Genomic DNA, 25,968 nt, shown 5'->3' with positions numbered 1-25,968 from the left:
CAGTTTCTGAACTACTCTACAATAGTAGAGTAATGTGATTCTTCCTACACAGCTACAACTAGGTTTACACTTGCCTGAAACTATCTATTCTTCCGAACATAACAACAGTTCAAATATGTTTTACTGAATGATACATGTAGTCTATATTAAACTTCAATGTACATGATGTCTGTATATAGTTTGGTCTACTTATTGATAACTAGGCTTTCTTTCCATTTTCCTTTTTTTGTTGCGGTACGCGGGCCTCTCACTGTTGTGGCCTGTCCCCTTGCGGAGCACAGGCTCCGGATGCGCAGGCTCAGCGGCCATGGCTCACAGGCCCAGCTGCTCCGCGGCATGTGGGATCTTCCCGGCCCGGGGCACGAACCCGTGTCCCCTGAATCAGCAGGCGGACTCTCAACCACTGCGCCACCAGGGAAGCCCTCCCTTTTCCTTTTTTGATAGATAAAAATAAATATAAATCATACCTTATCACTTATAATGGCCAAATACCATGCCTCGTTTACAGTTCTACAATTGCATTAGGAACACAGAAAGGCAGGCAGGTTATAAGAGCAAGAGATGAGGAAAGTGCTATGGATACAAACACATACTCTAAAAGTATAGCAATCCTAACCCAGCTAGCATATAAATCCAACTAAACCAGCCACCATTTGTAGCTCTGTGTTCAAGAGAATCTTGACTCTCTAAAAACTCTCATAACCTTTTCAAGAAATAAGACATCAAACAGCTATATGTAAGAAATCTGTTCCCAAATGTTCATTTTTCAGATTCATTACAATAAGGCAATCATATCTATTCCTAGCCAAGTGCTCCATTGTTATCAATGTGGCTGTACAAATTCCGATGTACAAAAGAAGCACTCAGCAGGAGTGCTGAAGGACGGAAGGCTGCTCACACAGAAACTGTGTGGTCTGTGAAGGAAAACCATCACCTTGAATTGGCCACAGTGAGTGTCTTGAGCAACCCTGAGGAGAACCTTTCTTTGTTCTGTGTTGTACACTGGTGCCCCCGGCTCTGAGAGTTCACCCTCATTCCTCTGCCAGATGATCCTAGAAGGTCAAGTAAGACCCATATACTTACTAATTTTTTTTTTTTTTTGCGGTACGCGGGCCTCTCACTGTTGTGGCCTCTCCCGTTGTGGAGCACAGGCTCCGGACGCACAGGCTCAGCGGCCATGGCTCACGGGCCCAGCCGCTCCGCGGCATGTGGGATCTTCCCGGACCGGGGCACGAACCCGCGTCCCCTGCAACGGCAGGCGGACTCTCAGCCACTGCGCCACCAGGGAAGCCCCCTACTTAACTAATTTTTTAAAAGTCACCATAAACATTAAACTTTTTTCTGCTTTACATGCTTCCAAAGTTTATGTAAATGAAACCTGTAATACTTAAAAATATACTACTTCACCAAATTCATCTACAAATTCAATGCAATCTCTAGCAAAACTTGAACTACCTTTTTTACAGAAATAGGCAAGCTGATCCTAAAATGCATACGGAAATGCAAGGGACCCAAGACGACCAAATGAATATTGAAAAAAATATGGAGAACTCACACTTCCTAACTTGAAAATGTACTGTAAAGCTATAGTAATAAAGACAGCAGAGCACTGACATAAGAAAGGACATATATGTATCAGTGGAATGCAGTTGAGAGTTTAGAATAAACCCATACCTCTATGGTCATCTGATTTTAGACAAGGGTGCCAAAACCATTCAGTTGGGAAAGAATAGTCTTTTCAATAAATGGTGATGGGACAACTAGATACCCACATGCAAAAAAAAAAAGAATATGAACCCCTATCTTATATCATAAACAAAAATTAACTCAAAATGGATCAAAGACCTCAATGTAAGAGCTAAAACTATAAAGCTTTTATAAGAAAATACAGGGACTTCCCTGGTGGTGCAGTGGTTAAGAATCCGCCTGCCAATGCAGGGGACACAGGTTCGAGCCCTGGTCCGGGAAGATCCCACATGCCATGGAGCAACTAAGCCCATGTGCCACAACTACTGAGCCTGCGTTCTAGACTCGTGAGCCACAACTACTGAGACCTTGTGCCACAAGTACTGAAGCCCGCGCAACTAGAGCCTGTGCTCCACAACAACAGAAGCCACTGCAATGAGAAGCACGTGCACGGCAACAAAGAGCAGCCCCTGCTCGCTGCAACTGGAGAAACCCAGCACACAGCAACAAAGACTCAACACAGCCAAAAATAAATAAATAAAATAAATAAACTTTTTAAAAAAGGAAAGAAAATATAGGTGTAAATCTTTGTGATCTTAGATTAGGCAATGGTTTCTTGGACATGATATCTTTTTTTTTGTTGTTGGAACAGACACATATTTTTTAATGTTTCAATAATTATCTCTTCTCGCCTAGTGTTTTCAAAATTGGTTGGCCAGTCAAATTTTGACCAAGCTGAAAGGTTGTCTCAGGGTCTCTATACAATTTAAGGTCTTCTGTAACTTACAGGATTTATATTTCCAGTGATATTACTTTCTTTCTAGCTACCTGAAATGAGTCTTTACTTACATTTGAGAACCATGAAAACTTAAGAACAATAAAAAGGCTGTCACCTTACACAAACACAATCTGATTAGGTAAATCCCAGTCCAGTTCTGAGGTCAGCTATAGGGTTAGGTGGGTGTGGACAGTATCTGGGCCCCACAGTTTGACCAGTATCCCTAGGGAGTTGTCACCATAGTAAATTGTTTTAAATGAGTTTCTTTTTTTTTTGTTTTAAACCAAGTCCATCGGGTGACACAAACTCAAGTTGATAAAAGTCTTGGCCCTCAGATCCAATCTCTGTCTCTGATGGTGCAGACATCAGGAAATTGCACCCTGTGTCCTCAGGCTGACTCCAGACCCTCACGCCATCCTGCTCCTGAGATGGCTTCCTTTGCTGCCACTACAATCATTGCGGCTACTTCAAGGACACAGCTCCAGCAGCTTCATCACTAGGCACAATGAGATCTTCTTCACCTTTTAGTGTCCTGGACAGGGGTGTTATCCTCTGTCTTGGGGACCTCACTGCTAGTGTCCGGCTGGGCATGGCCAGTGCCAGGATCACAGCCTGGCTCGAGGACGGCCCCCTCCATCTTGCTTTTCCTTGCCGGTCCCCTGCTCAGGACTGTGGTCACCCTCCCCTCCTCCAGGATGAGCTTTGGGGGGTCTCCTCCCCGACAGCTCCCTCCTCCAGCCCCTCTGTGTCTTGGCTCCTCTGTCTGGGCTCTTCTTCTTCACTGGCCACCCTCTCCTTCACCTCTGTAGGCTCTTCCATCTGCTCTTCAGCCGGTTTCTCCTCCATGGGGCTCCCACACCCGTCCTCTGCCTCTGGGCTGGAGGCTTGGTCTGGACGCTGGCTGGCCCCCTCCTCGGAGTTCCCCATGGCCGTTTCATGCTACTGGGCTACCCCCAAGGCCCTTCCCTTCTCCTCCTGCTTCTCTGTCCTGCTGGGCGTCCTCAGAGGAGGGGATCCTGGAGTCTTGCTCTTGGCTGGGAAAACCTCGTTACCATTCTCTTCCTTGGCGCCATTCTCCTGGGAGGACTCCATGGCCCTGAGCTTCCCCAGGTCCCCACGATCCGACTGGGACCTTCTGAATAGCCTGGAGGGAGGGCACCTTTTTATGGAGCCCCTCGTCTGCACCTTACTGTAAGAGGGCAGATGACTGCCTTCAGGAGGCTGGTCAAAGCTGATGGGCACCTCCTCTGGCTTGCTGGCCCGAGACCACACGCCAGGGCTGCTGGGGGTAGAAAGCTGGCTGTGAAACGGTGATACCATGGCCTTGAGTTGGGGACTCTTGGGTGAGGCCCCAGGCAGCAGGGTCGCTGGATCAAAGGCTAAACTGGCCTGGAGCTTCTTGATCAGAGGCGAGCTCTTCACCTTGACTTTAGGAGGCTGGTTTGCATTGGGCGGTGACTTCTCTTCACCATTCTGGCCCAGTTCTACCCTGGGGAGGAACAGAGAGAGGGAGCAGGGCAGTTTCCTTCTTGTTGGTTTACTGGCTGGTGTCTCCTTTGTAGCGGCTGCCTGCTCCCTGAATCACTCGGCCAGCTGGGCCACAGAGGGGGGCGCCGAGTCGTCCACACTGGCATTGGTCTTTGCCGGCCTTTCCTCCATGTCCTCCAGGTGCCAACTCGGCGGTGGCCGAGCACACTCACTCTGGCCAGGGCTCGTGATCCCCACTCTCTGCTCGGCTCCCGTGCTGGCTGCAGAATGCCCCGCCTGCCCGGGCCCTGTGCTAGAGGAGGAGGGAGGAGGGAGGAGGGAGCGGGAGGGGGAGCTGGATATGACATCTTAAAGCACAAACAACAAAAGAAAAAATAGATAAACTGAACTTCATCAAAACTAAAAACGTTGGTGCATCAAAGGTCACTATAAAGGTGAACAGAAAACCCACAGTATGGGCAAAAATACTGGAAAATCATGTATCTTGTTAAAAGTCTAGTATCCAGAATACAAAAAGAACCCTTAAAATTCAACAATAAAATGACAAATAATCTATTAAAAGGTGGGCAAATGATACTAAAAGACATTTCTTGAAAGATATACAACTGGTTAATAAGCAAATGAAAGGATGCTCAACATGGATAGTCACTAGGGAAACACAAATAAACCACAGTAAGATACTACTTCATACATGCTGGCATAGCTACAGCAAAAACAAACAAAAAACAAAACAGAAAATAAGTGTGCGTGAGAATGTGGAGAAACTGGAACTCTCATAAATTGCTGGTGAGAACGTGAAATGATGCTGCTACTGTGAAAAGCAGTTTGGCAGTTCCGAAAAATGTTAAACAGAGTTGCCATTAAGACCAAGCAATTCCACTCTTAAGCATATACCCAAGAAAACTGAAAACATGTATTTATATAAAAACTTGCACATGAATGTCCATAGCATCATTATTCATAATAGCCCCAAAGTGGAACAACCCAAGTCTATCAACTGCTGAACGAATAAACAAAATGTGGTAGAGCCATACAATGGCATATTATTCAGCCATAAAAAAGAATGAAGTGGGACTTCCCTGGTGGCAGTGGTTAAGAATCCACCTGCCAATGCAGGGGACATGGGTTCGAGCCCTAGTCCAGGAGGATCCCACATGCCGCAGAGCAACTAAGCCCGTGTGCCACAACTACTGAAGCCCGCGCACCTAGAGCCCATGCTCTGCAATGGGAGAGGCCACCGCAATGAGAGGCCCATGCACTGCAACAAAGAGTGGTCCCTGCTCGCCGCAACTAGAGAAAGCCCGCGCGCAGCAACAAATACCCAATGCAGCCAAAAATAAATAAATAAATAAATTTATTTAAAAAAAAAAAAAAGAAAAAAAGAATGAAGTATTGATAAATGCTACAGTGTGGCTGAACCTTGAAGACATTATGGTAAGAGAAAGAAGCCAGAAACAGAAGGTTATATACTGTGAGATTCCATTGATATGAAACATCCAGATAAAGCAAATCCATAGAGACAGATAAAAGTAGATCAGTGGTTGCCAGGAGTTGAGGAGAGGAAGGGAATGGGGAGTGACTATCAATTAATACAGAGTTTCTTTTTGAGGTGATGAAGACATTCTACAGTTAGATGGTGGTGATGGTTGCACAATTTTGTTAATGTACTAAGACTCACTGAATTTCACACTTTAAAATGGTGAATTTTATGGTATGAGAATTATATATCAATTAAAAAGGAGAGAAATAGGGAAAAATATATATTACTGGCCTCCAGAAATGTCTACTTAGAATAGATGAGCATCTGTTACATCTGAAAAATGATTTACTGGGTAGATGGTCAGCTTTGTGGGTGGCTACCCACTAACCAGGGTGGTGATTATCTGGGTATTTACTTGGAGATAATAAAATCAAGCATAGTTACTATAATTTCTGTACTTTCCAATGTGTTATTCTTCAGTGAAAGTTTAAGGAAGAAACAAAGGATTAACTAGAACAAAAAGGAGGGAAGCTTGGGTAAAGAAAGTTTCATTCCAAGTGGAACAGCATGAGGGAGGGGAAACCCAGAAGGCAGTACCGCAGAGACTACCAAATGGCTGGTTTCAATCAAATCTCCTTCCTCCTTTACAATAAACCAGCGGGGCCAAGAATATGTGCACCGCACTACTCTGAAATGTACATGCTTACATGACTAACTAGGGTATAATAAAAAGTTCTAGATGAAAAGCCATGGCAAACTTTAAGATTCAGATCTAATCCAAACTATAATTTCAGTACTAAGAAGAAAGCAGCAGGTTCATGAAAATAAAAACCTAAAAAGAAAGGGGAGGGAAGTAATGTCATAAAAAATGGCAGAGTAGGAACCTCCAAAAATTCTCTCCTCCATAAAAACAGTGATAAAACTGGCCTAATTGGTCAGAATCAACTTTTTTTTTTAACATCTTTATTGGAGTATAATTGCTTTACAACGGTGTGTTAGTTTCTGCTTTATAACAAAGTGAATCAGCTATACATATACATATATCCCCATATCTCTTCCCTCTTGTGTCTCCCTCCCACCCTCCCTATCCCACCCCTCTAGGTGGTCACAAAGCACCGAGCTGATCTCCCTGTGCTATGCGGCTGCTTCCCACTAGCTGTCTATTTTACATTTGGTAGTGTATATATGTCTATGCCACTCTCTCACTTTGTCCCAGCTTAGCCTTCCCCCTCCCCATGTCCTCAAGTCCATTCTCTAGTAGGTCTGCGTCTTTATTCCCATCCTGCCCCTAGATTCTTCATGACCTTTTTTTTTTAGATTCCATATATATGTGTTAGCATATGGTATTTGTTTTTCTCTTTCTGACTTACTTCACTCTGTATGACAGACTCTGGGTCCATCCACCTCACTACAAATAACTCAATTTCGTTTCTTTTTATGGCTGAGTAATATTCCGTTGTATATATGTGCCATATCTTCTTTATCCATTCATCTGTTGATGGACACTTAGGTTGCTTCCATGTCGTGGCTATTGTAAATAGTGCTGCAATGAACATTGTGGTACATGACTCAGAATCAACTTTTTAAAGACTAGAAATTAACAGGATTGAAGCAAACTGGGGAGCATTTATTCAAGAAAAACGGCTGAATCTCAGTAAGAATACAGTAGTACCCCCATCCATAGGGGGATATGTTCCAAGACCCCCAGTGGATGCCTGAAACCTCAGGCAGCATATACAGCGTGGATACACTGGACAAGGAGATGATACATGTTCCAGGAGGGATGGAACGGGACAGCATGATATTTTATCATGCAACTCGGAATGGCGTGCAATTTAAAACTTATTTCTGGAATTTTCCACTTTATGTTTTCAGGCTGCACTTAACTGCAGGTAACTGAAATGGCTGAAAGTGAAACTGTGGATAAGGGGGGAGGGGACTGCTATAGTCAGCTTTGTAGCATTTTAACTTGATCTAGTTCCATTCCCTCCTCTCGAACTCTATGGTAACCTTGAAAAATAACAGCTGCATTTGCAGTGAAAACCAGAAGGCAGGCAGCAGAACTGGAGGGAGCAGAACTAGGCTAGAGCTCCTTCAGAGTTTCATTCCTAGAAAATTATCATTATCTGACTTATCTGCAGGTTCCCTGGAAGATCCCACTTGCAAGGATCTCTATTTGATCTGACTTGGAACTCACTTGGAGAGGGAAGAGAATCTGATTTCCAGTTGCCACATTATATCATAAAAAATGTTCAGTTTTCAATTAAAACTTAACAAGACATGCAAAGAAACAAGAAAGTATGGCCCTTATACAGGAAAGCAAACAAATAAACAAACAAGAGAAACAACTGATGAGGAAGCCGAGATGTTGGACTTACTAGACAGAGACTAAAATCGGCTATTTTCAATATGTTCAAAGAACTAAAGGAAACCATATCTAAAGAACTAAAGGAAGTCAACTATACTTCTATTTTTTTAAAGTAAAATCATTAAAAAGGAAAAAAAAAGAACTAAAGGAACATATGAGAATGATGTCTCAGCAAATCCAGAATACTACTAAAAGAGAGAAATATTTTTAAAACAGAACCAAATAGAAATTCTGGAGTTGAAAAATACAACTAACATAAAAAAATTAACTAAAGGCTCAACAGCAGATCTGAACAGGAATCAGTGAAACTGAAGATTAACCAACTGAGATTATCCAGTCTGGGGAACAGGAAGAAAAAAGAAAAGAGTCTCAGAGACCTGTGGGACACCATCAAGCATACCAGCATCATATAATAGGATTCTCAGAAGAGGAGACGGAGAAAGGCACAGAAAAAAAATATTTGAAGAAATAAAGGCCCCAAATTTCTCAAATTTGATAAAAAGCACATGAATCTACACATCTATGAAGCTCAGCAAACTCCAAGTAGGATAAACTCAAAAAAATCAACCTAGGCATATTATAATCAAATTGCCTAAAGCCAAAGCAAGAATCTTGAAAGCAACAAGAGAAAAGCAATTCATCATGTATAGTTGATTCTCATTATTTACAGGCAGTTATAAAAAGTTGCCATGTACACTGAATTAGCAAATACTGAACCAGTACTCCTAGATCCTGTGAGCCTCTAGTCAAAACATTTTCACCAACCAATCAATATATAACCTTGTTTTATGTGTGTTTCTGTTTAAAGACACCTTAGTTAATATTTACTGTTGATTCATTAACACTGAACTCACAGGTAATGGCACTATAACTCATGCCTGAATGACACTCATCTAACAGGTCTTTTCTCTGTTAGGTACATCACGGCCTTCTTGGGCTTAGGAACACTAAACAGCACTTCAGCAATACACTTAGGGGCCATTTTAAACAGCGAAACTGCCAACAAAAAGTATAAAAATGCAAAAAACGTGGCACTAAATAGACTATGAAAAGAATACTTGTTTATAGTCTGAGAGCTGAAATGAGAAGGCAGAGCGTCACCCTGTTCATCCTCAGCTGGGGGTGTGCATGTTGTGCAATTCAAATTTTTTGCCACTCTGCACATGTCTACAACTGACCACAAGAGTTCTACAAGTATTGTTGCAAATAAATTTTAGCCAGTAAGCTTATCTGCAAATACAGGATCTGAGAATCGTGAGGATCAACTATATATAACACTACTTGAAACACTTGTGCTCCCAACATAATGGGGTACTCCTCTTTTTAAAAATATAATATACAAAAACATCAATCTATGAAACAAATAATCAGAGGGTTACTGACCATCTTACAAGATACAGAGGTTCCTTTAAGTACTGAACCCATGGTATATTTAATGTAACAATTCAGCAATTCTATTATGTACAACCTTTCAGGATTTCATTGTGATTTTTAAAGGCTCAAGCCTATATATTTAAGGTACAATCTATCTGTCAATTTAGAAGTATATAATTTATAAAGACAAAGTTATGCTTTAAGAAAACAATTACATTTGGTGAATCACATTCACTCCTTTTTTTCCCCTTCTAGAATGCATTATTTTAAAAATAAAAAATAACATTTGTAAAAGCTAAACAAGTTGAGGAGTTATATTATTATTCATTAAACTTTTTATTTTAGTGCTAAGCTAATGGTGAAATTTTTTATAAAAATGCCAATGGATATTACAAATGCTTAAAGAAAAACTTAACAAGGTAAAATATATATTAATATCTCTTCACTGACTAGCTTGCATATAGCTGCTTCATCAAAGATGATTACTTCAATCGAAAAGACAAACAATAACAAGTATTGGTGAGAATGTGGAAAAATTGGAACCCTCATACATTGCTAGTAGGATGTTAAAATAGTACAGCACTTTGGAAAACAGTTTGGCAGCTCCTTAAAATAAGTATAGTGTTAGCACATGACCCAGCAATTCCACTCTAATGAATATATTCAAGAGAAATGAAAAATATAAATCCTCACAAAAATCTATACATCAACATTCACAGCAGCATTACTCAAAGTAGTCAAAAAATAGAAACAACCCAAATGTCTATCAACTGATGAATGAATAAACAAAATGTGGTATAGCTATACAACGGAACATTAAATATATATATTATGTACATATAAAGGAATGAAGTACTGATACATGCTAAAACATGGATGAACTCTGAAAACATGGTGCTAAGTGTGAAAGAAGCCAGACACAAGAAGCCACATATTATATGCTCCCACTGATATGTAATACCCAGAATAGGCAGATCCATAGAAACAGAAAGTAGATTTGTGGAACGGAGAATCACTGCTAATGGGTACAGGGTTTCTTTTTGCGGCAATGACAAGGTTCTGAAGTTAGATAATGGTGATTGTTGCACAACTCTAAATATACACACATATGGTATGTGAATTATATTTCAATAAAGCTGTTATTTTCCCTATGTAACTTCATTGCCATTTTCCTTATGTAACTTCTCATTTAATAGCAAAAGGTACATAATAAAAAATAAGTTTTCGGGATTTCCCCGGTGGTGCAGTGGTTAAGAATCCGCCTGCCAATGCAGGGGACACGGGTTTGAGCTCTGGTCTGGGAAGATCCCACATGCCGTGGAGCAACTAAGTCCGTGTGCCACAACTACTGAGCCTGCACTCTAGAGCCCATGAGCCACAACTACTGAATCCGCGTGCCACAACTACTGAAGCCCGTGCGCCTGGAACCCATGCTCCACAACAAGAGAAGCCACCGCAAGGAGAAGACTGCTGATAGCAACGAAGAGTACCCCACTCACCGCAACTAGAGAAAGCCCGTGCGCAGCAATGCAGACCCAACGCAGCCAAAAATAAATAAATAACTAAGATAATTAATTTAAAAAATAATAAGTTTTCCAGAGATACCTTTAATGCCAGACTTAGTTTCCTTTTCATACTTCAATTAGAAATCTGGATTTAAATGCTGCTATCCCAAATCTGGGAATGTGAGTACTGAAAAGGCCCTTAAAGATCATCTAATTTAAGCCCTTCAATTTACAGACGAGGGAAAAAAAGTCTCAGGATACTAAATGTCTTGCACTAGACCACACAGCGCCCGTATCTTGACCCTCAGAACTCTAAATGTATACATAAATATTCTGTTCAGCACTATCTAGACTGACACATTAAGCTACGCTACAGGAATAAATCCTGAAAGGAGTGGCCTAACCTAAGATTTATTTTTTGCTCACATAAAGTTCAAGGCAGCCCTTCAACTTGTAGGGACATCATTGGAACTTTTGTTTTCCACAGTCACCTTAGCACAACAAACTCATATCAACTCTTTACTGCTTCCCACTGTAAGTGACACACATCACTTCCCATCACAGCCCTTTGGCCAGAATTAGTCACTTGTGCTAATGTAGCCACAAGGTAAACTGGGAAATGTAGGGGGACACATGGAATACTGGGTAAGCAATACAGTCGGCCACAGCTGCCCATCCAGCCCAGCTGTGGGTTGCACAGTTTTTACAAGATGGCGAAAGCAATTCTGATTCCACCCAGGAGAGGCTGGTTTGCAATGTGGAGTCCCTACAGTTGCTTTCCAGAGGCCAGGTGATGCTCACATAGGCTGCTCCAGGACATGGTTCTTTGCTGTGTTTATGTATGCAGGGTGGGCGAGTGGAAGGAGGTAGAGAAGGAAAGGTCACAGAGTCCTTTGAGAAACTGATGACAAAACACTCCATAGTCTTAACACTATCCAAAACACCAAAGTTTTCATTCAGTTTTGGATTTAGAGCCCCAGGTGAAGAACCACCTGCCATCCACACTCGCCATGTTTCCCTTCCCTACAGAGGAACGCTACACAGAGCTGAAGGCAGCAGGTGACTTCATCCAAACTGAGCCTCTCTTCCTGCACTTAGTGTTGGTCCAGCAATAACCAAATAGGGGAGGCCAAAGGCTCAAGCTAACGCAGTCAGGGGGCACCAAAGAGAAATATATATTGGATCCTCTGTGGGGGTTTTTTGCTTTATTTTTTAGCTTAATTTTTTGTTTATTTGTGTTTTGTTTGTTTGTTTTTTGGCTGCGCCATGTTACTTGTGGGATCTTAGTTCCCCGACCAGGGATTGAACCCATGCCCCCTGAAGTGGCAGCACACAGTCCTAACCACTGGACTCCCAGGGAATTCCCATATTGAACCCTTTGTATCCATATCACTTATTACCCGTGCACCTGTATCCTCAAGGTGTGGTCCTCAGGCCGTGAGCATCAGAATTGAATTGCTAAACACCAAAGGTGCACCTGTATTAGGATAAGTCTGTCTATAGGCCATATCAGTGTACAGGGCATGGTTATAATGCCCACCGAACATGTTATTAAGAGTGGAAAATTTTTAAGCAATTTTTTATGAGATGCCATATTAACATTAACCTTGTTAAGACTAGGATGAAAAGAAAGAAGCCAACCAAAGCTTAAGGACTTCCTTCCCTGACATTAGAATCAGAACATCCCTTTAATGGAATGACTATTAAAATGCTGATTCCTGGAATACAATCCAAATCTAACGAATCAATCTTTGGAGGCAGGAGCAGAGAATATGCATTTTTTACAAGATCCTCAGGTGAGTCTAGATGCATGTTATAATTAGAGAGTCAAACTGGTCAGCTAAAAACCTGCTGAAAGCCACAAGGATGACGACACCTGAGCATGGACATCTAAAGTTGCTGACTATATAAACACCACTTAAGGCAACTCAGGTATTTCACCAATATTCCTATTCATCAAGAATCCAGAAAGGGACTTCCACCTCCATGTGATAAATGACTCTACTTCTTAGAACCAAGGGGCTGGTTGGAAAATTCAATGAAAACTTCTGTTTGTATCATAATTGCTTCTAACAAGACCACTCCGGTCCAACAGTCAAGCCTGGGGTTCTTCTCCAGGCAGAAAGAACAAACAAGCCCCTGAAGAAAACAAAAATTGGTTTTTACTTATTCTTAATGGATCCGGTGTTCCTGTGCTGACCTTTGCTGTAATCAAAACTAGATAGTGTTGAATTCAAGGAAATATCATGGAATTGAAATACCATTCAAGTTCTATCATTTTCAAATAGGCTTTTGCCAAGAAACAATATGCAAAGAAGGTGGTGACATCCATCTAAGGAGTCATCTTCATGGCAGTGATCATAATATCCCCTGACAAAATACTGATGGAAGCTCGGTGATGGGTACACATGAGATTGATCATATTATCTGCTCTACTGTTGTATATGATCAAACAGTTCTGTAATGAAAAGTTTAAAATGTACACAAACATGTATATAAGCACGTGGATATATCTCTTTTACTTTTTTTAATAAAATTATTCTCAATACTTGTCTTATTGTTTTTTGAAAGCTTTTCCTCCATATTTATCTCCCTGAAGGGCTAAAATATGTTCAATCCATTTAAGGACATTTCTGCTGTGTATTTTCTTAAAAAGAATTTTCACTGGGAAAATATTCACCATTTATGAATCCACTATTCATGCTACATGGAAATAAATATGCATTGTGAAAGATCTCAGAAGTCAGTTGTAGCCAAGACTTGTAAGATTTAAGTATGGTATTCATAAGTTTTAACGCTGCCTACGATTCTCAAACACATGGCAGAAAAGGACATTTTAGTAGATATCACATCTTTTCAACATTACAATAATTTGCAAAAATTCTCAATAGATTAAAATTGAACTCAGACCTGATTACATCATTTAAAGCATTCCTTTCTGCATCAAAGTCAACAGGAATTTGTATTTCAAACAATAACAAAGAACATGCTTGAAACTAGACAAAAGTTAAGTATAAAAGGGTTTTCTTATACCCATAACTGATAAAATTTTGAAAAAGTGGTCATCCTGAGAAAATTTGAAGAGCTTCCCTTTAGAGATGCAGTGGAAAAGAAAGTGGCCCTGGTGGCTAACTAACTGGTTGAGATCCTGGCTCTGCCACTTACCAGCTATGTGACTTGGGCAAGTTCTTTAACCTCTGTGTGCCTCAGTTTCATCGTCTGTAAAATAGGGATAATAACAGTAACTACTGTTATTGAGTTAAATGAGTTTATACATACAAAGCATGTAGAATAATGTCTGGCACATATTAAGCACTACTTGTTTGATGATCTTATTATTATTATCATTCCAGTAAGTGAAAGTAACCAGGCCTTATTATCTTGCTTGTCTGGAAAAAAGTTACTGACAAACAAGAAAGGTCTTGTAAAGTCACCCAATCCCTAAACTGAGTAGAAATCTACGTATTCTAGGGTGGGTGGCATCACATGTTTCAGTGATGTGATAGTTATTATTTGTGAACACAGAGAACAATTTTAAATCCATTTCAGTCATTAAGCCAATAGAGAAAAAGAAGTGAAAAGCAGTCCTGTTGTCAGAAATGGTATGGCACAAAGCAGCTTCATTTCAAGATGACAGGCTAAATAAACAGGCACAGATCCTTCCCTCCCCACCTTCCTCAAATTCCAAAGACAACAAAAAGATATTCACAAGGGAATCACAACATGACGGTAATTAAAATGGCCGAGAGATATAGTCGATTTGAATGCTGGCCACTTTCTAGAAGACAGAAAGGAAGTGGAGGAAATTGTATGACAAGATAGACCAGAGCAGAGCTAGACACTTCTCAGAACATGTAAAGCCAAAGGCGGGCAGAGAAGCAGAGCCCTTTTCCTGGAGGAGCTGGATAAATGCCCAGCTTTGAGTCAGCAGGTACAGTCAGGAGTGGGAAATAGGTTCATCTACCTGATCTCCTCCATACTTCTCACCCCTGGTCACTGAATCAGCCAACTCCTATTAAGGCAAGAGGACTGTTGGAAAAACAGGAACCTCTTGTCAATAACCTATATAATCAACCTGGTTCTTCATCGATAAGCATCACCAGATAGTGAAAGAGGAGGACATAAAGGAAAACTAAGATGAAAAGCAGATCAGACTCCGGGAGAAACATATATTTTAGGTCCCAGAAAAACTGGTATCTAAAGAAATTCTAACTGGTATCCTCAGAGAGAGATGAGAAGATAATGCAACCTTAAAACAAAAGCAAGCGAAACATAAATGAAGCAGAAATCAAGGAAGAACTCTTGGAAATAAGAAAGATGATTGCCAAGATGAAAAACAAGGGAATAAATAAAATAGGAGTGGAGTAGCATGTAGGGGATACACACACACACACCCCCCACACTTGCTTATATTTTTTAAAATAAGCAATGGAAGAATAAACCAAAAACCAATAAAAATGTTTACCTATGAGGTACAGAGAAGAACAAAGGCAAGGAAGGAAGCCATACTTCTCTCAGTATAACTGGCTTTTTATATAGTTTTATCTTTAGAACCATGTAAATATATTATATAATTATAAAACAAAAGTAAATAAAAAATAAAACAATCCTAAAAATAAAAAAGACAAGTGAACCTAAACTATTTATCAAATTGGTGGCATAACCACACAGAGAAGGATTTTTCAAGTTAAAACAGCGTCTTGACTGTACCTCTCTGGTGTTACTGTCAATAAAGGAGAAGAGACACAAATATAAAGTCAAAGAAATAAAAATCCTGTAATCCTTCTATTGAATTTGAATCATGAGTTATCCTTTTCTTTCTAAAAAGTACACATTTACTTTACTGAAAAGATCTAAATTCACATCCCATTTGCAATTAATGCCCTTAATACTATTTCCTCCCACCAAATAGGATGAGAATTCCTTATAGAAATGGCTGATTCTAGATATGGGGTCAAAAACAAAAAGATAAGCCCAGGAATTGTTATCAGGCCAGAAATAAGGGAACCCATCTAATACTACCCAGCCCATGTCATAGGACCCAGGGTAAACCTGAAGAATAAGTTCTTATATTAATGGCCAATAATGGTAGAATTTCAGAATCAAAAGAATAACTCTTCTGGAGCAAAATTCATTAAGTATATAAAAATTAATGAGTTCGGACTTGGCAATGATTTCTTGCATATGATACCAAAAGCAAAGGCAATAAAAGAAAAAACAGACAAATTTTACTTCATCAAAATTAAAACTTCTGTACATCAAAGGACACAACTGATAGAGTGAAAAGACAACCAAAGAATGGGAGAAAATATCTGTAAGCCATATATCTGAAAAGGAATTAATATCCAGAATATATAAAGAACTCATATAACTCAAAAACATATAACCAAACAATCCAATTATCAAATGGGCAAAGGACTTGAATAGACATTTGTCCAAAGAAATAGACTAATGGCCAACAAACACATGAAAGAATGCTCAACATCACCAACCATTAGGGAAATGCAAAGCAAAACCACAATGAGATACCACTTCATATGCATATATGACTATTATAAAAAGAAAAAACCAACACACAGAAAACAACATGTTGGCAAGGATGTGGAGAAACTGAAACCCTGTTCATTGCTGGTGGAAATGTAAAATGGTATGGTCACTATGGAAAACAGCATGGCAGTTCCTCAAAAAATTAAACATATAGTTAATTACCATATGATCCAGCAATTCCACTCCTGGGTATATACACAAAAGAACTGAAAGCAGGGACTCAAACAGATATTTGTACACCTATGTTCATAGCAGCATTATTCATAATACCAAGAAGGCTGAAACAAGCCAAATATCCAACAATGGATGAATGGATAAACAAAATGTGGTATAACCACAAAATGGAATATTATCCAGCCTTAAAAGGACAGAAATTCTGATATATGCTTCAATATAGATGAAACTATATTTATCCATGTGGCAAGTGACCTCTCTACTTGTCAGGCCATAGATCTGCAGAAACCTGGCAGTGGTTGCAATATCTGTGGCCTTAAGATAGGTGCTGTGGGGAAGAAGGTGGAGACCATGGTCTCTACTTCCAAAGTCACAGCTAAATAACAGGATCATCAAGCACCCTGTCTCTTAAGCTCAGGCCTGATATGGGTGAAGAGTGCTGGTTATTTTTCTGGGGAGCCTGTCCTTTATCTTTTACCTTCTGTTTACAGCATCTTTCAACACACACACACACACACACACACACACACACACGCTTTTCTCTCATTTCTCTAGTCAAATATGTTCATCTGTTCTTTCACAGTGTCAGGTTTTACAAGTTAATCTACCTTGCCCAAACTGATGATCAAATACAGTTGAACCCTTTGAAGAAGATATACAAATGGACAATAAGCACATGAAAAGATGCTCAACATCATTAGCTATCAGGGAAATGCAAATCAAAGCCATGAGATACCACTTCACAACTACTAGGATGACTATAATAAAAAGACAGACAATAGGGCTTCCCTGGTGGCACAGTGGTTGGGAGTCCACCTGCCAATGCAGGGGACATGGGTTTATGCCCCGGTCCGGGAAGATCCCACATGCCGCAGAGCTGCTGGGCCTGTGAGCCACGGCCGCTGAGCATGCGCATCCGGAGCCTGTGTTCCGCAACGGGAGAGGCCACAGCAGTGAGAGGCCCGCGTACCGAAAAAAAAAAAAAAGACAGACAATAACAAATGTTGGCAAGAATGTGGAGAAATTAGAATCTGTGGGAATGTAAAAGGGTGCAAATACTTTGGAAAACAGTCTGGCAGTACCTCAAAAGGTTAAATGTAGGGCTTCCCTGGTGGCACAGTGGTTAAAAATCTGCCTGCCCACGCAGGGGACACGGGTTCGAGCCCTGGTCCGGGAAGATCCCACATGCCGCAGAGCACTAAGCCCCTGCACCACAACTACTGAGCCTGCGCTCTAGAGCCCGCGAGCCACAACTACTGAAGCCCGCACGCCTAGAGCCCATGCTCCACAGCAAGAGTAGCTACCACTCTCCACAACTAGAGAAAGCCCGTGCGCAGCAACAAAGACCCAACGCAGTCAAAAATAAAAAAATAAAATTAATTTTTAAAAAGGTTAAATGTAGAATTATCATATGACCAAACGATTCCACAACTATGTATATATCCAAGAAAAATAAAAGACATGTCTACACAAAAACCTGTACATGAAAGTCCAGAGCAATACTATTCATAATAGTAAAAAAGTGGAGGGCTTCCCTGGTGGCGCAGTGGTTGAGAGTCTGCCTGCCGATGCAGGGGACACGGGTTCGTGCCCCGGTCCAGGAAGATCCCACATGCCGAGGAGCGGCTAGGCCCGTGAGCCATGGCCGCTGAGCCTGCGCGTCCGGAGTCTGTGCTCCGCAACGGGAGAGGCCACAACAGTGAGAGGCCCGCGTACCGCAAAAAAAAAAAAAAAAAAAAAAGTGGAAACAACCCAAACGTCTAACAACTTAGTGGTATAGCCATACAATGGAATAATATTCTTCAATTATAAATGGAATGAAGTACGGGAATTCCCTGGTGGTCCAGTGGTTAGAAGTCGGCACTTTCACTGCCAGGGCCTGGATTCAATACCTGGTTGGGTAACTAAGATCCTACAAGCTGTGCTGCAGGGCCAAAACAATGGATGAAGTACTGATACACACAACAACACGGATGAGCCTTGAAAACAACATTATGCCAAATGAAAGAAGCCAGACACAGGGCTTCCCTGGTGGTGCAGTGGCTGAGAGTCCGCCTGCCGATGCAGGGGACACGGGTTCATGCCCTGGTCCGGGAAGATCCCACGTGCCGCGGATCGGCTAGGCCCATGAGCCATGGCCGCTGAGCCTGCGCGTCCGGAGCCCTGTGCTCCGCAACGGGAGAGGCCACAACAGTGAGAGGCCCGCATACCGCAAAAAAAAAAAAAGAAGCCAGACACAAAGTTCACGTATTGTATGATCCCATTAACATGCAATGTCCAGAATAGGCAAATCCACTGAAACAGAAAAATTAATGGTTGCCTATGGCTGGGGCAAATGGGAAGAATGAGGAATGACTGCTAATGGGTACAGGGTTTCTTTTTGGAGTGATGAAAATGTTCTGAAATTCTGGTGGTAGTTACATAACTCTATGAATACATTAAAAATCACTGAATTATACACTTTAAATAGGTGAACTGTATGGTGTGTGACTTACATTTTAATAAAGCTGTTATTTAAAAAATAAAGGTGAACCACTCCATAAACAACTTCTTCAGAGGAAAAAAATACAGAAAATTCTCTGTCCTCTCTAGACAACAACAATGTAAATCTAAATACCCACCCTTAATAATCTGGGGACACTACAGGAAATTAGGGAGGTTAGTAAAGTTATTGCCCATGAAGTTCAAAGCCCAACCACTTCCATGGTGCTTTTTCGGTCAGTTCAGAATGACACAAGCCATATTTAGAAATGCACTCCAAAAAAATGCTTTGAAGATTTTTATTCTCAACATTCACAAGTTTAAAGTATCTATCCAGACAAGAGAAGATGTCTGATTCAGTTCTTAGTTCTCCCTCTCATTAGGGCTCTACTTTTTTGGCTCCCCTTGTGTTACCACATTAAAAAGAGTGATATGAAAAGATGCTAGTTCTCCTTCCTTTCTTCCTGTCCCTCTGGCCGTTCTTAGTTGCCTCTTTGAGCCACTCCCCATCTGACAGACCCGAAGTGCTGTGGTTCCTCAGAGCTCTATGCTGTGCCCTGTTTCTAAGATCAACATATTCTCACTGGGATGATCCCCAAATCCATCTCTCTAGCCCAGATCTTTCTCTTGTACTCCAGATCCCAAATATTCAACTACCTAATGGACACGTCCCCAAATCAAATGTCCAAAACCAACTCTCCCCAGTCTTTCCATATTCCTTCCCTGTCTTAGTGAATGGCATCACCATTAACCTACCTGAACAAGCCAGACACCTGGAGTTATCCTCTACTCCTTACTCTTCTTTATATCCAATTAATCATTTAGTCATATCCTTTCTGCCTCCTTAACATCTTGCAAGTCTTTTTCCTTCTATTTTCACTGCCAATCCGAAGTTCAAACCTTCTTTACCTCCTGTCTGAATTACAGAGGAGCCTCCTGAGTTATCTTCTAAATGCCTGGACTGCTCCTCTCTGGTTGCTGTGTGATTAATCACGCCACTCTCCTGCTTAAAATCGATTATTGCTCTCCATTACCTTCCCAACTTTCTCCCAACTTCCCCCCACCTCCCTCATCCCATTTCTGCCTAGTTCTTGCTTGTGCCATCTTTCTTCTCACCATCTACACATTCAGCTCCCTCTGCATGGAAAGCTCTCCTGGCTTACTCTCACTCCTCCTGGATGTCTAACTGAGATGTCAGCTCCTCTGGGAAGCCACCTTGACAAAGACTGAGGTAGAAGCGCCTCTGTGTGCAACCATAACAGCCTGTCTTTAGCCCTATCTTAGCACTGTCTTTGTTGTATTGTAACGTACTGCATCACAACTGCCAGTTTCCCCTGTGCTTCTCTGCCACCTCCAACCACCAAGATCACCGAGCTCATTCAAGATATCAGAGAGTGCCAAGCACAGATGTCTGTTGAATGATTAGTTCATCCTCAGTATTTATTTAATGGTTATTTCTATACAGCATTCACACGGTCAGTCTTGCTATCCACAGAGGCAGTAGCTAAGTGCTAGATAAAAGGTTCTGCTTTGAAAAAAAAAAAAAATAGCTGATGACATGACATGTTCACGCAAGTACTCCTCAACAAAACTACCATTCATTAAGTGACTACAATGTGTCAAGCATTATACCTGGAGCTTTGGATACATAATCTCATTTAATGCTCACTAGAACTGTAAAATAAAAACAACTGACATTAACTGAACGGGTACTGAGTGCCAGGCACTGTGCTATGCACCTTACATCTGTTACCTAATTTAATGCTCACAAGGATCCTGTGAGGCAGTTAAAGAGCTTGAGTGAGTTCTTCAAGTTCCTGCCACACGGGTAAGGTAGCAGTCCCCAACAGAGCTGGGTTTGGGGCCTGGGAGTCTGCCCCTAGCAGCGGAGGTCTCCATCACTGCATTATTCCACCTCCGTCAATGATCTAGACCAGGACATTCTGTTTATTACCCTTAGGAGATGGTTTCAAGCTGTAGGATTCTTGGCAGGAATTGGCAGGAAGTTGAGCTGAAGCAATGAAAAGAAAGGAAAGTGGTCTCTCTTTAGGAGATCATAGCCATATGCATTGCTAATGACCCAAATTCACCTCTCCAGTCAAGACCCCTCTCTCCTGGGACTTCAAATGTTAGTCATCCTTCCATTCCCCGGTCTTCCTCCTGCATTTACTGCCTTGGTTAAAGGCACTACCAACCCTGCACCTAAACGTAAGGTATTATCCCAGATGGTCCCTATCCTGTTCCCTTTCCTTACAATCCCTTACATTCAGTCCTGCTAATCCTGTTCACCACAGTTCATGGTTCAATTCTGTTCACCTGGTCTCACCTGGGCTATTGCAACTGCTGCATAAATGTTGGCTATTGTTACTGTTACATTCTAAATGCCTCTTGCTCTCTCCTTTATGCCAGCACTGTTCAGCTTCCAAAGAACTAGCCTTCAGGAGCAAGCGTGTAAGGCCAAGAGAGAATATCTTCTATGAAGACCAAAAGCCAAGTTTCCAGATACTCAGGTCCCAGATCTTCCAATGAAAGCATAATAGATAGACAATAGCAAAATCTAAGTAGCATGCTAAAAATGTATGAGAATGTCAGATACTGGAATAGAAACTAATAAATAGCTCCAATCCCAAGAAACCATTCTATTTTATTCCATTTCACAAAATTAGTAAGTCAGCATTCAATCTTTTAACACAGTGGCTCTCAACAAGTGAAGATGATTACACACACACACACACACACACACACACACAGACATCTGCCCAGGGGACATTTAGCAATGTCTGGAAACATTTTTTGGTTGTCACAACTGGGAGGGTGCTAGTGGGTAAGGCCAAGAATGTTGCTAAATATCCTGCAATGCACAGGACAACCCCCCTGTCCACCTAAAGACAAGCAATTATCCACCCAAAATGTCGATAGTAGTGCTATTGAGCAACTCTGCTAAACAAGTTCCTTCTATATTCAAGTACCTAATACATAAAAAAGTTACTTCTTTCTGGGAAGATGATACAAACTTTCCCCGTAAGTTAAGCTACAACAGGTCCATTTGAGGTATCACTGGAAAAGAGGCAGGTAAATGCTAAATACCTGGTTGAAAAAACAAATGCCGTGAGTTGGGAGGAAGGCGAGCACCATAGAGGCCGAGGCCTCGTCAAAGACCTCAGAGAGCAGATGGGCTGCTCACCTCACACGCCAAGCCTGCCAGTCCAGGCCCGCCCAAATCCAGAATCACCTCTCCAGCCTTACTTGCAACAGGTCTCTTCAACCCACCTTTTGTTCCTGCCACACTGTCCACCCACAACAGCTACTTCTCCACAGCGCCACTATGTTCTATTGTTACTGCTAGAACAACCTCTCATCTACCTCACAAAAGCTCTGCCCTCCAGCTGAGCGGCACCCAATTCCCCCCAACCCCAGGCTGACAAGGACACGTGGTCATCTCAACCCAATCACCCAATCATAAGAGCGTGTTCCTACGATTCCTGAAGAAGGAGGCAGTGCAAAGTCAAAGGTGTAAAATGCTTTGAATGGCTTAGGCCCTAAGGCCTTGTCCTCTGCCACCTAACATCAGAGCTTAGCAGCAGCCAGCCAGGAGCCGCCTCACTTCCTGTAGTTGCTCAGTAAAAATAGGAAGTGGGGGGAGAAATTCACAAAGCAGAAACAAAAGTAATCACTGCCTAGCTTCCTGAACACAAATCACTGAGCAGGGAGGGTATCATTAAAACATCAAAACGGAAAGGGAGGCATGGAGAGCCAAGGCCAGAGGAAAGGAAGTGACACTTCTGGGTCCACCAAGCCCAGACTACTTCTGTGCCCAGGAGACTGCTCCCAAAGAAAACTATGTTCAAAACTGGACACTAGTTTATATAGAAAATTTTCAAGGAACACTAACGCATTTTAATTTAAAGAATCATGCAACAATTCCTGAAACATTAAAGTTCTATCAGAGTAAAAAATGTCAATGAAAAAGTTTTAAGGAAGTCAAGATTAAACTACATTTTTCCTAGTCAAGAAGTGGCTACTAAAACTGCTATTAAAACAAAACAAAAGGAAAATTACTAAATAACTGACTGGTTGACAAAATCTGAAGCCCATGCTTTCCTATACTGAGGTATGAAAACTCAAGTAGATAGAAAAAACCGTACTAAAAATTCTATTCATAGAATTCTAAAAAATTCTAATCATAGCTGGAATCTATCATAGTTAAAATAAAGATGCTTCTACACCTGTGCCCACAGGCATGGCTCAACCCTGTAAGTCGTGCCTGAATGCTCCAGGCACCCAGGATGCAGAGGTTAACAGTGCTGACGTCAAGGAGCTTCTGGTCTAATGGAGGAACCAAGCGCTCCCACGTGGTGACACCTGACTGCCCCTTGTACTGACACTTGCTCTAAAACAATTTATCATCACAAAATATGACACTCCTCTATAAAAACAAAGCAAGTTGTCAGCAGCAGATTTGAAGAGCTTTTATATCTGGTAATCTACAAATAACTGGTAATTTCAGTTAAGCAGAAGAAATAAATTTTCTAACCACAAAGTCAACAGAGTTGAAATTTAGTTTCAAAATAACACAGGTTAAAAACAAAATAGGCCAGGGAATTCCCTGGCGGTCCAGTGGTTAGGACTCTGTGCTTTCATTGCCAAGGGTGCCGGTTCGATTCCTGGTCAGGGAACTAAGATCCTGCAAGCTGAGCAGTGTGGCCAAGAAAAAAAACCCAAAAAAACAAAAACAAAACAAAAAATAACAACAAATTAAATATAAGAACTTCTGAATTTTATTTGAGAAACACTCTAAGCCAAAAAAATATTTGTTAAACAGAAATCTTCAAAAGAAAAGGAAAAAGGGGGGTGGTGGTGGTCAGAGCCTTGCCAAGAAAAGGTTTATCTACAAGCAACTACCATACACCACCAAAAGGTGAACAAAGTTGGCTCCTAAACATCTGAAAAAGTTAACTCAGGTGAAACAAAGTTTACATCTGTAAATTGAAATGGTCTCAGACCAATAAAAATTTGCATATCAGGGCCTTCCCTGGTGGTCCAGTGGTTAAGACTCCTTGCTTCCAATGCAGGGGACGTGGGTTGGATCTCTGATCAGGGAACTAAGACCCCACATGCGAGTGGCACAGCCAAAAATAATAATAATGATAATAAAAAAATTTGCATATCAAAATGTACCCAAGCACTACGAAAACGTTTGTGATAAACTGTGCTGCTGAAGGAAATTCGAGTATAAATCAAGGAGTTAGAATAACTTACTTTAAAGTAAATCATTACTTTAAAGTAAAAATCACAAAACATTGATTAATTTTTCAAATCCAATTTGTTAAAAAAATTTTTTTAATCTACACCTATTAAAAACCTGCAGTTTATTTTTTATTTATTTATTTTTTGCAGTTTATTACAGCATGATAAGGCCTTGATCTACTCAGCTCTGTTTAAGCCTAGTTTTAGCTCAATTATCCAAAAAGTTTCCAAACTTGTAAAAAAAAAAAAAAAAAAGCATGTTGAACTAGTGAAAACTAATGTATCCATTAGAAAGTTATTTAAGAACTCAAAGTTGTATAGTGTTACTCATTCTTAACAACTTGCACTGTGGAACCTATCCAAAACTAACCTCAAATGGGGAAAAACAAGTATTTATCAAGCAGCTTATATACAAACAGGTAAATCAAACCATAATATGGAAATTATTTCTCTTACTACAGAGAGGAACTATATAAACTTTAGATAAATACACTTCAGATTCAGGACCATTTCTGAAAATTTAAGGTACCCATGAAAAATTTCATCAGTGGATATTATAGAAGCTCCTTCCTCCAGGCTGGGAACACTGACTCCAACTTTGCACACCCAGCAAGCCTTTCCATCTCTCAAAAAGAACAGCAAATCCGAGTTACAGCTAGGGAGCTCATTCTTCTCCACAAACATTTCAGCAGGTCAAATATTTAGCAATGAGGACATTCAAGGAGCCTCCTGCCCATCTCACCCCTACCTCCCACCGCTTCCTGAGGCAGGGAAGACAGCCCTAGAGAGCAGGCCTGCAGTGGCTCATGTTCCTACCTTGTGGGTAAGATGAAATCTCTCAATGCTGAGAGGTTATGCAGTAGTTATGGGTATGGGTTTGGGAGACAGATTGACCCTAGATATGAAATCCTGCTCTCAGCAACCATCAGTCGAATGAACGGCACTTAATCACTCTATGACCTCAGGCAAGTTACCTCAACTCTTGTGCCTCAGTTTCTTCAGTACTGCGGTGAGGATTAAATCCATAAAGGACAGCACTCAATAAATGGAACTACTGCTCTGAAACAGGCCAGGAACCAGTCAGAAGGCAGCATTTTATCTTTTTTAAAAATTCTTCATTCTGGCCTACTAGCAGTAAAAATACTAACTCCCTCTCCCCACCCCCACCCCAAATACCACACAGTGACAACAACTTTCAAAAATATTTCTTACCTTCTTGCAGCCCTGGCCCCAACTCCCAAAGTCCTGGCAACAAACTAAAAGGAGTGCTGCCCTGTGTTCTCAAGACGGGAAGGAGGTCATGGCTCCTCCCATTTCCCTGCCTACCACTCCCTCTTGCAGCCCCAAACTAGAAAAAGAACACGGACAGTGCTAAGGAATGAATCACCTTGCTTCACAAAGCACATTACAAAGTGACTTAAGGACAAGGACAGGCACAGTACATCCTTTCCTACCTGGAGACCCAGAGACAAGACAGGTCCTTGTGAGCTGGTGAGAGGAACCACTTTCACCTCTCCCTGCCTAGGTTACCAGCCTGCAGCACTCAAGTCTGGGAGCCAAGCCAGCCTTCCTCTACCTGTTCTCAGGTACATACATCCCCCTCTGGGACCTGGGAGTGGGGTAGGGGAAGACAGGTATTCCCAGGTTCCCCAGTCATACGACCATCTCACTAGCACCTAATCCCAAAATCATTTTCAATAAGAAAATTTGATTTTTTTTTCAGGTAATATCTAGCTCTAATTCCACACTCAAAAACTTTCACATTATGATTCTTTGCAACTACCAATTTGGAAAAGCACGTATCTGACAGTGGCCTAGACACAAGGAATATAGTCAAAAT

At 41.3% G+C, this 25,968-nt stretch overlaps 1 protein-coding gene and 1 pseudogene across 4 annotated transcripts in view; both read right to left on the bottom strand.

Annotated features, from left to right (window-relative positions):
- Positions 1-25,968, bottom strand: part of GARRE1 (granule associated Rac and RHOG effector 1) — an 82,367-nt gene that overhangs the window by 50,282 nt on the left and 6,117 nt on the right. For 2 of the 4 annotated variants that reach the window (XM_027079363.1, XM_027079365.1), the window contains exon 1: positions 13,845-13,973. The exons of 1 other annotated variant lie outside the window; for it this stretch is intronic. The gene's annotated coding sequence lies outside the window, so the exon portion shown is untranslated. Of the gene's footprint in view, positions 1-13,844; positions 13,974-25,968 lie in introns of those variants that run through there. One more of the 4 variants, XM_027079366.1, reaches the window with a different exon arrangement.
- LOC113605796 (capZ-interacting protein pseudogene) lies at positions 2,327-5,031 on the bottom strand (annotated as a pseudogene).

This window comes from Aethalodelphis obliquidens, unplaced genomic scaffold (genome assembly GCF_003676395.1).
Source record: "Aethalodelphis obliquidens isolate GAN/ISIS:26980383/991018 unplaced genomic scaffold, ASM367639v1 scaffold43, whole genome shotgun sequence".
NCBI classification, from domain to species: Eukaryota; Metazoa; Chordata; class Mammalia; order Artiodactyla; family Delphinidae; genus Aethalodelphis; species Aethalodelphis obliquidens.
The sequence above is the reverse complement of the archived record's forward strand: the minus strand, read 5'-3'. Positions and strand labels throughout refer to the sequence as shown.